Raw genomic sequence first — 13219 nt, forward strand, 5'->3', positions numbered from 1 at the left:
ACCATTCATGCTAAGGAGCAGAAAGATGGGACCCTGGGAGACAGTCCCCAGCCTAAGATCTGGAGTTTTTCTGCTGCATTATCTTCGTGCCAATGAAGAACTCTTTCAAGTAGGAAATGTCCAGATTATAATTGAACATTCTATTTCTTCTTTCTTTGAATCCTAACTCATTTTTTTCTCGAGTATGTAAAAAAGTGAACCCTCATCCTGCAGGTACAAAACAGAAAGTGTATTAAAATTTTCTCCCAAAGAAACTCAAATATCTCTAGCAATAAGAATAATTCACTGCCACCACAATCTTCTTAAAAGCTAACCTAAGAGAGTCAGAGAAGATGGGCAATGGAAGAAACTTTTACACCCGCGGTGGAAAAATGTCTAAAAAAGTTGGAGAAAAATTAAATGGCAAAGTTTGAAAACACTGTTTTTATATTTGCCTTACAGTAGGAAACTTTGAAGGCACCGCCATGTTGAAGGAGAAAAATGTGTTTAGAAGAATCTTCCCTAAGAGCAATGGAGAGGATAAATACCAGATTCTTTGAAACAGAAAGAAATACCATGTGCCTCTAATGAGAATGCCCAGCATGTAGAGGGAGAAGGAAAAGTCAAGCCTGGAGCAAAGAGCTCTGAAGCTTCCATGTGACCGGAGTGAAATGGAGCGAGTGTGCTGAGTTTCTGTTGTCTAACCTGCTTGTTGAAAAAAACGGTGAGTATTGTTTGAAAATATGTCTACAGGAACTTCCTTGGTGGTTCAGAGGTAAAGAATCCACCTTTCAGTGCAAGGGATGTGGGTTTGATCCCTGGTCAGGAAAAAGTCCCACATGCCACAGGACAAGTAGCCCATGCACCACAACCCATGTGCTGCACCTAAAGAGTCCATGTGCTGCAACGACGGGGCCCATGAGATGTAGAGCCCGTGCTCGGAAACAGAGACGCTCACGCCCCACAGTGCAGAGCCAGTGCAGCCAAAACGAAATAAAAAATATGCTCAGAAACAGAGACGCTCACGCCCCACAGTGCAGAGCCAGTGCAGCCAAAACTAAATAAAAATACAACAAAATGTGTCTACTAACATCATGGCACTGATCCCATCACTTCATGGCAAATAGATGGGGAAACAGAAAGAGACTATTTTGCAGGGCTCCAAAATCACTGCAGACGGTGACTGCAGCCATGAAATTAAAAGACACTTGCTCCTTGGAAGAAAAGCTATGACCAACCTAGACAGCATAGTAAAAAGCAGAGACATTACTTTGCCAACAAAGATCCATCTAGTTAAAGCTATGGTTTTTCCAGTAGTTATGTATGGATGTGAGAGTTGGACTATAAAGAATGCTGAGCACAGAAGAATTGATGCTTTTGAACTGTGGTATTGGAGAAGACTCTTGAGAGTCCCTTGGACAGCAAGGAGATCCAACCAGTCCATGCTAAAGGAAATCAGTCCTGAATATTCATTAGAAGGACTGATGCTGAAGCTGAAACTCCAATCCTTTGGCCCCCTGATGTGAAGAGCTGACTCAGTGGAAAAGAATCTGATGCTGGGAAAGATTGAAGGTGGGAGGAGAAGGGGCTGACAGGGGATGAGATGGTTGGATGGCATCACCAACTCAATGGAAATGAATTTGAGCAAACTCTGGGAGATAGTGAAGGACAGAGAAGCCTGACATGCTGCAGTTCATGGGGTCACAAAGAGTTGGATACGACTGAGTGACTGAACTGAACTGAACAAAGTCTTCAGTAGTGCTCCCTTCCAAAGTCAAGCATCCTTCACTGGAGTGAAGACTGGGCTTAATGACTTGCTTCTAACAAATAGTATGCGATGTATAGGATGGTCTGTGACTTCTGAGATGAGATCATGAAAGTTTACTCTTTGGTCTCTCTGGAGTGCCTTATTCTGGGGAAGTTGTGCCATGTTGTGGAGATGCCCAAGGAGTCTTCTGGAGCTGTCCAGTGAAGTGGAACTGAGGTCTCCCATTAACTGCTCTGAGAGTGAACTGTCTTAGAAATGGCCCTTTCAGCCTGAGTGAAATCTTCAGATGATTGCAGCCCCCCACCAACATTTTGACTGTAATTTCATTAGAGACTCTGTGCCTGAACCATCCAGGTTAGCCACTCCCAAATTCCTGATCCACAGAAACTGTGCGATAATAAATGTGTATAGTTTTAAGCCACTAAGTTTTGGAGTATGTATTACATAGTCATAGATAACTAGACAACAAGACATGTCACCTTACAGAATAAATATGAAGATTCGATGAGTTGATGTTTGTGCAATCCCTGGGACAACGGAACGGTTTATGCAAATACATAGTAATCATTATCTTCTCCAGGTGGTACCTCTACAACAGAAGCAGAGTAGCTTCGAGTAGAAATCAGCTCATACCAAGACTGTAACCCATGAGGGCAAGGGCTGTCTAATTCTCATCTATACTCCACTCCAGCTCTAGCAGCTGAGGCAGAGTAGCTGATCACTGAGTATTTGCTAACTGAATGAATCAGCATATGTTGAGCAAATCATTCATGGTCTCTGAACTCCAGCTTCTTTCATTATCAATTAAAGGAGCTAAACTCAATGATCTCAAATGTTTGTCCTGTCTCTGAAATAATCCTAAAATGTAGTATGCAGAGATTCACATAATACTATTTATTTTTAAATATTTTTGAGTTTTTGCTATGCCAGGCATTATATTAAGTGGTACACAGGTATTATCTTATTTCATTCTTTCAACAACCCTTTGAGGGTTGACTGACTTTAAAATTGTCCTGACTTTAAAAGTAAGAAATCTACAGCACAGAAAAGTGACATAACTTTCTTAAAGTCATATACACAGGTAAGGTGACACCCGAATTTGAACTAAAGAGACTGACCTTTATAATCCAAAGATGAGTCTACCTGAAGCCTTCAGCTTTGTGATGTGGTCTTAATGTTAGATTCTAAGCCTCTTGGAACAAAGGCAATTCCTCATAAATAAATATCTTCCATGCCTAATATACAACAAACTCTCAATAAATGTTCATTAAATGAATGAATAAATAAATAAATACAGTGTGGTGTGAAAATACCCTTGACTCACACTAAATGTGATTGAAAAAAATATGAATTTAAACATTTGGGATTTTGTGAGATGTTTTCTTATTATTCTTCACTTACTAGAACTTCTATTAAGGAGTCCAGAGAAATCTTAGCTCTCTCCCTAAGCCTATCCTAACCATCAGATTGTTACTACACACTCTATTAAATTATAATTCAGAGGTGTGTCACAATTAAATGTCAGTATAGGAAATGTGGTAGGCGCCATTTATAAAGCTGTAGAAAGTCCTAAAGTAGCCACTCTCTGCGGTCAAGAGATCCAGTCAACTTTGCCTGTTATTGTCTTGAACATGAACTTGGGACAGCAAAGAACTGATGAGAACCTATGATAAAAATTTGGAAGTTTTAAAGTAGCTTTGATTTTAATATTGTAATTCTCTTTGAATTATTAAATCCCTTCTTTAGTGGGTAGACCATTAAATCTTGTGATTCCAGGTGGTATTACAAGAGCAGATGTACCATTAAGGTTTCTCCCCTCACTTTCAGAAATGTGAAAGAAGATACATGGAAACCTTAGGCAATCACCTTGGGGTGGGAGAACCAAGAGAGACAAGGGAAGGTTGCAGAGCTGAAACCAGAGGTCAGCTAAGGGTATGAGGGGCTGATGTCGGAGCCAGGCCCATGAAAAGAGCACAGTGCTGTAGACAGAAGGAACAAGCACCTTGTTACAGAGAAAGAAAGAGGTTAAGTAACATGAAGTCCCAGAAGGGATGGTAGGGATTGTGCATCCTACTCTCTTCATGTTTATATGTCTTTATTCATCAGTGATGTTTCAGCAGACACTAATATTCTTCCAGTATTTTGTCTCCTGGGCAATGTCAGATCTTTATTGCACTCGGTAGTCAGGGTTGACTTGTTCTCCTGTCCTTTGTCCTTGACTTTCTCCCCAGAATTGTTTTCATGTTGGAGGCTGTATATCATTTTTTGTGAACCCGTGTGACTTTCCAACTGTAGATTTGGTTCTTTTACAAACTCAGGGACTTTTTCTAAGTCCTTTTGAAGTGTATGTGATTTCATCTTCAAGGCTAGTAAGGATATCAGATCATTTTAGTCTGTTTTCCATATCTACCAGTTTCTCTGATTATAAAACAAAATATTGCTTTAATTATCTGTACTTTGATCATCTCCAGTTTTCTCAGTGAATTATTTGACTATAGTCTGGGTCCCATACTCTTCCTCACTGTTTGTTTTACTTCCTAATTCACTAAGAATATTTTGTTCTTCAAATGTGTCTTCTTGGGCACACCATCTCCCTTTCCATTCCATTTGCTTGGTTATTCATATGGTCTTGGAGCTATTATCTCTTTAAATGCACAACTCATTAACTTGCGACCCAGCTGGAAACAACTGAGACAGATTCCTTCATGCTCTTTGAATTTTGTTTTCCTTTTGCCTTCCTAGTCTGTCATTTACTAGTTGTGCTCCTTTTTGGTGTGATGTGTGATGAACTGTGATTGTGAACTTGAAGGAGGAGGTAGATGAGCCCACTCCCCCACCCCCAACCTAAAGTGAAGCAATAGGAGATTCATTCCCTATGGATGAAACTTCCAGACAAGAATAGCAGAAACATTGAGAGAGGAGGCTGGGTCCTGCCAGATGACATAGTGCTCATTTTTGAAGTCAGGAGATCTCCTCGATCACACATGTGCCCAAAGGCTCCTTGGAGGTCAAAGGGGACTGATGCCAAGAGATGCTCATTACCCATAGCCCTCTGCAGAAGAATCTGTTAGGTAGAACAGGGGGAAAGAGTCTAAAATGGCGGTGGCTACAAGACAAGGAAGGGAAAAGCCCGTGAAAATGGAACAAAAGAAGGTCCGAGGACCGGAGTGAAGACCTCAGGTAAAAGAAACAACACTCCTGGCTGGCCCAGTTTACACAGGCCCAAGTCTCACTGCTTGAAGTTTCCGTGGCCAGAGAGAACAATGCCCCACCTGCAGCTCAAGGGTGACTAGCTGACCCGTTTCTCCATCTTATTCCAAATTCCCCGAGGCTGAGGACAGGCAAGCTACCTCTCTCACAGATCGTATCTCCATAGATATTTAAAACTTCTGTTTCTTTCCAATCTGCAACATTTTGTTGCAGGACCATCTTGCATCTGGGGAAGAAAAAGGAAGAGATGGTTGTTTGATGTGCACCAATGTTATGAGTTTTAAATTTCTCCTTTTGGGGGTCAAGCCTGGGACACACTCTCTCCCACTCAGATCCAAGCCAGAGATCATGGCAGAGCTTTGGTCTCCGTGGGTCACCCAGGTTCCAAGGAGGCATCTTAGCAAGAGTGACCCACAGCAGAGATGAGGTCTGAGGACCTCGTCTAATGGTGTAGCTAGCAGTGAGCCCCTGTAGGAGAATTCCCTCGTTTCCCTCGCCTCCAGTTGACAGACGATTGCCCTTCGTGGAGTCAGAGCTCCATAACTCACTTCCAGATGAGCTCACCTTGACTTCATAGGACTCACAGAGGGAGGAAGGGGAAATTGCCTGCTTCTCTATAGCCACCAGGAGGTCAGATGAAATTTTTAAGTTTACGTGTTTAAATGAAAGTCAGACAGCATTCACTCACTTGCGGGAAATAAGCTTCAGAAGGAAGAATCAGGCAGAAAATAGAGGATCAGATACAGAAATAACTGTCAGGCTGAGTGCCACAGAGTCTTTGCTTTCTGTGCCTGGAGAGACGAGTCACCTTTGCCTTCTATTTATAAAACTGACTCCCAGCAGAAGTCACTTTTAGAGTCTGCTAGAAATGGGACTTCACTTTCACTTTTCATTTTCATGCATTGGAGAAGGATATGGCAACCCACTCCAGTGTTCTTGCCTGGAGAATCCCAGGAAAGGGGGAGCCTGGTGGGCTGCCGTCTATGGGGTCGCACAGAGTCGGACACGACTGAAGTGACGCAGCAGCAGGAATGAGAAATTGATAATTTCTAATGCTGTTACCTCTCTGAGCAATACGGAGAGTCTCTTTTCTTTACTCTTTCTACCAGCGAGGATGGGTTCCCAGCTGCACAGGAGGCGCAGCGCAGTCTGGGCTATGTGTGTCAGGAGGGTTTATGTTGGTGAGCCAGCAAATGCACCACATGGAGCCTGCATCCTGAGCCTGGTCCTATGCTGGGGGCTAGGAATCAAAAAATGTATATAGCTTAAATGTCCTTACCCCCAAAAGTGAACCACCTAGCAGGTGAAGCTTGTTCAAGGTACTTGTGAATGATAATGGACCAGGAGTTTCAACTTCAGAAGTTCTATTTGCATAAGAGAACTGAATGTTGAAATTTTATCATGCTATTCTTAGAATATCTTATACTATCACTATAAAATCGATCTCTACTACTTTAAATATTATTTATAAATAATACAAAACAAATATTATTTGTAAATAATATAGTATAAATAATAATATAAACACGATATAATTTGTAAAAATTATAAACACTCATAATCCATGAAGGTTCTATTGAAATTGTCAACTCTCTGCTTTAAAATAGCAGATAATTAATATGATGGCGGGTTATAAATAACTTTTAAGCTACTGATGACCTAAGCAATAAAAAAACTATAAGAAATAAAATGATCTAGAGAAGCTGCCGTCTATGGGGTCGCACAGAGTCGGACACGACTGAAGCGACTTAGCAGTAGCAGCAGCAGAAAAGCAAAGAGGAAAATAATGGAACTTAAGCATTTAGATTTCACCTATTCATAATTATTTCCAACAGACAGCAATTTCCAAGGTCAGATTTCTTTAAATTGGATGGAAGGCTGGCATCCTTTCATTAAAAGCAATATTCAATAGGGTTCAATACCATTACCTTCTTTGAATATTAGCTTTTAAACCTTTCTTTTGAAAGAAGCGTAGACTCATAAGCAGTTACAAAAACCAGTCTCATGAACCAGTACTGACATCTTATATGAATGTAGGACAACGTCAGAACCAAGGAACTGGCTTGAGCAGAATCCTGTTGGCTAGACGACAGCCTGTATTCCGTTTCCACCAGTATTCACATGCACTCATGTATGTGTGTGTGTGTGTCTGTCTGTCTGTCTGTGCAGTTCTAGTCAACCTGATCCCGTGAGTTGCCCCATCACAGTCAAGATGCAGGTCTGTTCTGTCACTGTATACGCCTCACCCGTCCCTGTCCCCTGGCAACCACTAAATGTTCTCCTACTCAGATTTAATTTTAACCGTCCTGTTTGGCCCACTGCACTGGCTTGGATCTTGTTGATGAAGAGTTTCAGCCAGTTTTTGCTTGGCATCCAGACGAATTAAACATTAAGGGAATATCAAAGTGGGACATGGTGACCTTCCAGCAAGCTAACGAAGGTAATTCATTTACTTTGTTGTTCTTCCCTTTCTCCTAATAGAATAAATTTCAGTTGCTCTTTTCTGCTAAGTTCAGAAGACAGGAACTCCCTCAAAGACAATCTAAAGGGAAAAGGTCTTTTATTTGCATATACACTATATCTATATACCAAAAAAATATAACCTCATTTAAGTTAAAAACAAATCTACTCCCCCAACAATTTAGCAAAACTTTTACCTTAGAGATGGTAAAGACAAAAATTTGTTTCAGTAACTTAACAATTTCATAACCTCTTAATTCTCCAAATTGTTAGCAATAACTACACACCCTGGTCTGACCTTCAAATCTTGTTCACTCATATCACCTCATGTAATTTTTCAACATGAGAAGTTCCCAAGTGAATTTTTTGCATCACAGACCAAAGAACCAAAATGACATGAAGCATCTGGAGATTTATAATTAAATGAATGTTTTTTAAAATGTTTACACTTGACTACTTGGCAAGTCTAAAATATAGTTATTTGAAACTCCAATACTTTGCCCACCTGATGCAAAGAACTGACTCACTGGAAAAGACCCTGATGATAGGAAAGATTGAAGGCAGGAGAAGAAGGGGACAACAGAGGATGAGATGGTTGGATGGCATCACCGATGTGATGGACATGAATTTGGCTAAACTCCGGGAGTTGGTGATGGACAGGGAGGCCTGGCGTGCTGCAGTCTATGGGGTTGCAAAGAGTTGAACATGACTGAGGAACTGAACTGAACTGATACGTATGTAACAATAAATTACAATATATTACATACTATTATCTATTTGTATTGACATTATTTAACCATATAAAGTAATGATGGTAATAGATGATATAATTTTATGGTATATTAGTAAATAATGTTATTGTGCGATTTTATAATGTATGAAAGAAAGTAAAAGTGAAAAAGTCAGTCAGTCATGTCTGGCTCTTTGCGACCCCATGGACTATACAGTCCATGGAATTTTCCAGGCCAGAATACTGGAATGGGTAGCCTTTCCCTTCTCTAAGAGATCTTCCCAACCCAGGGATCGAACCCAGGTCTCCTGCATTGCAGGCAGATTCTTTACCAGCTGAGCCACAAGGGAAGCCCTTTAGCATATATAACACAAATACATAATACAAGATATTATCATATATTTGGTACCATATATTATCATTTTCAGTAATATATATATTATATATTATTGCTATTATTATATAGTACAAGTCATTTGGGCTTCCCAGGTGGCTCAGCGGTAAAGAACCTGCCTGCCAATGCAGGAAGAGATGCACAAGGGATGCGGATTTGATTCTAGGGTGGGGAAGATCCCCTGGAGGAGGAAATGGCAACCCGCTCCAGTGTTCTTGCTTGCCTGGAGAACACCATGGACAGAGGAGCCTGGTGGGCTACAGTCCACGGGGTTGCAAAGAGTCAGACGCGACTTAGCAACTGAGCATTCAGTCGTCAGCAACACATGGGTATGAGAACTGCAGAATATGCATTTTGCATTTAACATGTGGAGGGATGTTTAGGCAATTGGCTTTGCAAAGTGACTCCAAGGTTACACTTCACGGTGAGATCAGACCTCATGTTTCCAACAGGGTCTTAGGCACCTGAGTGTTTGAATAATAGATATTCATGCTTCTTTTTGATTGTAAGCTCCGTTAGGGCCGAGTCCTATCGTTCTTTGGAGCCAAGTAATGTACAATCACAGTTTCTACTAGGTACATAACAAATAAGAAAGGTGGGTAAAGCATCTAGTGTTCCTTATTTCTGTTTGGTTCTTTTTATTAGAGGACCTTGTTTTCATTTTTTAAAGAAAAACCTTCCCCCCTTCTCTCCCTCGCCCACATAATTTGACATTCTGCTATGGTAGCTCAGACAATAAAAAATCTGCCTGTAATGTGGGAGACCCCGGTTCAATCCCTGGGTTGCAAAGATCCCCTCGAGAAGGAAAGAGCAACAACACTCCAGTATTCTTGCCTGGGAAATCCCACAGCCTGAGGAGTCTGATGAAGTCTCAAAGAGTCAGACACAGTGGAGTGAGTAACACTTTCACTTTCATAAAGTTAGTTAAGTCGCTCAGTTGTGTCCGACTCTTTGAGACCCCATGGACTGTAGCCTCCCAGGCTCCTCTGTCCATGGGATTCTCCAGGCAAGAATACTGGAGTAGCTTGCCATTTCCTTCTCCAGGGGATCTTCCGGACCCAGGGATCGAACCCAGGTCTCCCGCATTAGAAGTGAAGTGAAGTGAAGTCACTCAGCCGTGTCCAACTCTTTGCGACCCCGTGGACTGTAGCCCACCAGGCTCCTCCATCCATGGGATTCTCCAGGCAAGAATGTTGGAGTGGGTTGCCATTTCCTTTTCCATTAGAGGCAGACGCTTTACCCTCTTAGCCACCAGGGAAGGTTGGTGAAATATATCACTTTCATTATGTATGTATGAAACAAAACCTCCCTCACTACCACTGCCAACTCGTGTTCCTTGGTGAGATGCTGGGGTTATGACCCCAGATGAGGCGGACAGAGAACAACCTGGACGCAGAGCCATGGGCATGGCCTCCACCTTCCGGAGAGCGAGATCTGGCTGGGGACTCTCCTCACCAAGTCCATCCTGGGGGAGGTCATCCTGCATCTGCTTGGGCTCCCTGCCCGAAATGTGCCTGTCCCCAGCGAGAAAGGACTCTGACACTATCCACGTTGTTCTATGTTGAGCTCACACTTTAGGTATGTTTCCTTGTATATTCCCACTGGCATAGAGCATTTGAAGTTTCTTATCACTGGCTTGGTTTCTATATGCCTCTCCAGAGTGCTTGCCTTTAAAGGGATGTTTTGCTACTTTGAGATTACACTGTACCAATAAAACTGTGTGATTGCTTGTCTGCGATAGAAATTGGCCATCTGGCGAGCCTTGCTCTGGCTGCTAGAAGGAGGTCCTTCTCTCAAGGACACTCACCCTTTTCCAGGCAGGACTCTCAAGCCCTTTCTAGATTTTTGTAGAGAGATATGCTGAGTTCAAGGCTGTCTCTAAGATTTTCTAAAAGGGGATGAAATCTGTAATTTAATGGTATTCTCAGCCAAATCCTTTATGCATTGGCTTTGAACCACTTCTCTTTGTGGGACACCTCGAAAGCATATAAAGATGACCATTGGCTTTGTATTTAAAAGATTATTTTAATAACAGCAATACTGTATAATATACAGGAAGTGCTAAAATGTGCCAAACATGAAATACCTTATGTGTAGCCACCTAGAGAGTCTGTTCAGCTTTGTGAATTGTGTACATTTATCATCAACATTTTACATTTGGGGAAACTGAGGTTAAGATGGAATAATTATTTAACAGGGTCACAGAGCCAGTGATTTTTGCCAGGAAAAAATCCCTGGAAAGATGAGGTCGCAGAGTCTTGCACGACTGAGCACGCGCGCACACACACACACACACACACACACACACATGCAGAGCCAGTGAAAGAACAACTTTTAACTGAGTCTTTTTTTTTTTTTCACTTGCTCCTAACACTTTATGTTTCTCCTAACACTCCCACAGAGGAGACCTTTCCCAACATAAGAGCATCATTATTATGGGATGTATCATTTTATAATTTTTCAGCACAGCATACCGAACTTGAGGCAGTACTAGTAGTAAAGAATCTGCCTACCAATGCAGGAGGCATAGGAGATGCAGGATCAGTTCCTGAGTCGGGAAGATCCCCTTGACTAGGAAATGGCAACTCACTCCGGTATTCTTGCCTGGAGAATCCCATGGACAGAGGAGCCTGGTGGGCAACAGTCCATGGGGCTGCAAACAGTTAGACACGACTTAGTGACTGAACAACAACAACCATATGGAGTCCTGTGTGCTCAGTCATGTCTGACTCTTTGTGATTCTACGGACTGGATTCTATGGTCTATACAGTCCATGGGATTCTCCAGGCCAGAATACTGGAGTGGGTAGCCTTCCCCTTCTCCAGGGAATCTTCCCAACCCAGGGATCAAACCCAGGTCTCCAGCATTGCAGGTGGATTCTTTAAAAGCTGAGAAGCCCAACAAGGGAAGCCCACAAGGGAAGCCCAACAATACTGGAGTGGGTAGCCTATTCCTTCTTCAGTGGATCTTCCCAATCCAGGAATCAAGCTGGGGTCTCCTGTATTGCAGGCTGATTATTTACAACAGAGCTATCAGGGTAGCCCAGGCTCCACTGCAACTTTCCCCTTTTGCCCATGTCTGGACAGACCGATGAGAAGAAAGTCCAGGTTTGCACCTTATCCTTTAGGCACTGGTGGGAAATGTGAACCTCCTACACATGGGAACTTTTCCCCAGTTCTGCCCCTGAGCCATCTAAAGGGAAATCATCCTTTCTGCCTAAGTCCACCCACACTGGGTGTGCCTGGCAGTATCTTTCCCCCAAATTCTCCTGATGTATAGAATATCCTCAACACCCAAATTGAGATTTGGACAAAGGCTCCACCTGTTCCCTGCAGAATGGCCACAAAACATGTAAAAAGTTTTTTCTGGACTTTTAGGTCATAATTAATAGCATCATTATTTATAATTATGCAAAAAGAATGAACTACGGTAGATTAAACTGTGCTGTTGGAGAATACTCTTGAGAGTCCCTAGGACTGCAAGCAGGTCCAACCAGTCCATCCTAAAGGAAATCAGTCCTGAATATTCTTTGGAAGGACAGATGCTGAAGCTGAAACTCCAATTCTTTGACCACTGGATGCGAAGAACCGACTCATTAGCAAAGACCCTGACACTGGGAAAGATTGAAGGCGGGAGGAGAAGGGGATGGCAGAAAATGAGATGGTTGGTTGGCATCACCGACTCAATGGACACAAGTTTGAATAAACTCCGGGAGTTGGTGATGGACAGGGAGGCCTGGTGTGCTGTGATTCATGGGGTCGCAAAGAGTCGGACACGACTGAGCGACTGAACTGAACTGAAGGTAGATTCAGATGGAATTCAGATTCAGATTCAGATGGAATATTACCATCCCAAGGCTGCTCTTTATCCTCATTTTCTCCAAACTGCCTTTTGTGACTCTGTTATTTCATATCCCAGGTTCCTGTACATCCTTTGGTCTCTTTATTATGTTTTCATCTGCCGATTGCTGCAAGGTCCCTGGCACGGAGGCGAGGCTTACAGAGTAATCACAGCCCACCTAGCCGTACCTGGCTGTCCTCTGCCACCAGAAGGCCAAAGCTCACAAGCTGGTCCGTTTATCAGTGGAGAACACCTGGATATTCCTTTATTCTGAAGGACTCTGTAATGGCCAGAAAGGAACAGTAGTTTCTAAAAGGAGAACCAAGAAATATACAGTGGATAATCTCTAAGTCCCATTAAATGCCTCTATCCTCAATATTCTTATGGAGCACCTGTTTCTCTCCAACCTGAAACTCTCCCGTAACTGCAGCTTTATACATCCAACTGCCAACTCTATATTTATTTTGGATCTCGAAAAGAAAATTGTAATATTGGTTTTTTGGCAAATGTCTCAAGACATCCACCTGAGAACACCTATTCTAGCCTCCCTTGAAGGTAGCTCTGTTCACGTGACTACCTGTAGGTAAAGGCGTTGAAGCAGTATAATGGAGCTTTGCTTCCGCTCTTTCCTTCTTATAACGCAGGCTGAGGTTACAGCACAGATACAGAGGAAAACAATCCAAACTCTCAAAGGACAGCAGAGCAGCAAAGGAGGAGCCCCCTGGAAGTTCACAGGGCACGGCTGCCCATCTTGGACTCCCAACCCACCCTCAGGACCTCTGAGACCACCCCTGGGCTGTTATTTGTGTCCAATTTGGCAGAAGTCAGGGCTTCCCTG

This window comes from Ovis canadensis, chromosome 16 (assembly GCF_042477335.2).
Source record: "Ovis canadensis isolate MfBH-ARS-UI-01 breed Bighorn chromosome 16, ARS-UI_OviCan_v2, whole genome shotgun sequence".
NCBI lineage: Eukaryota > Metazoa > Chordata > Mammalia > Artiodactyla > Bovidae > Ovis > Ovis canadensis.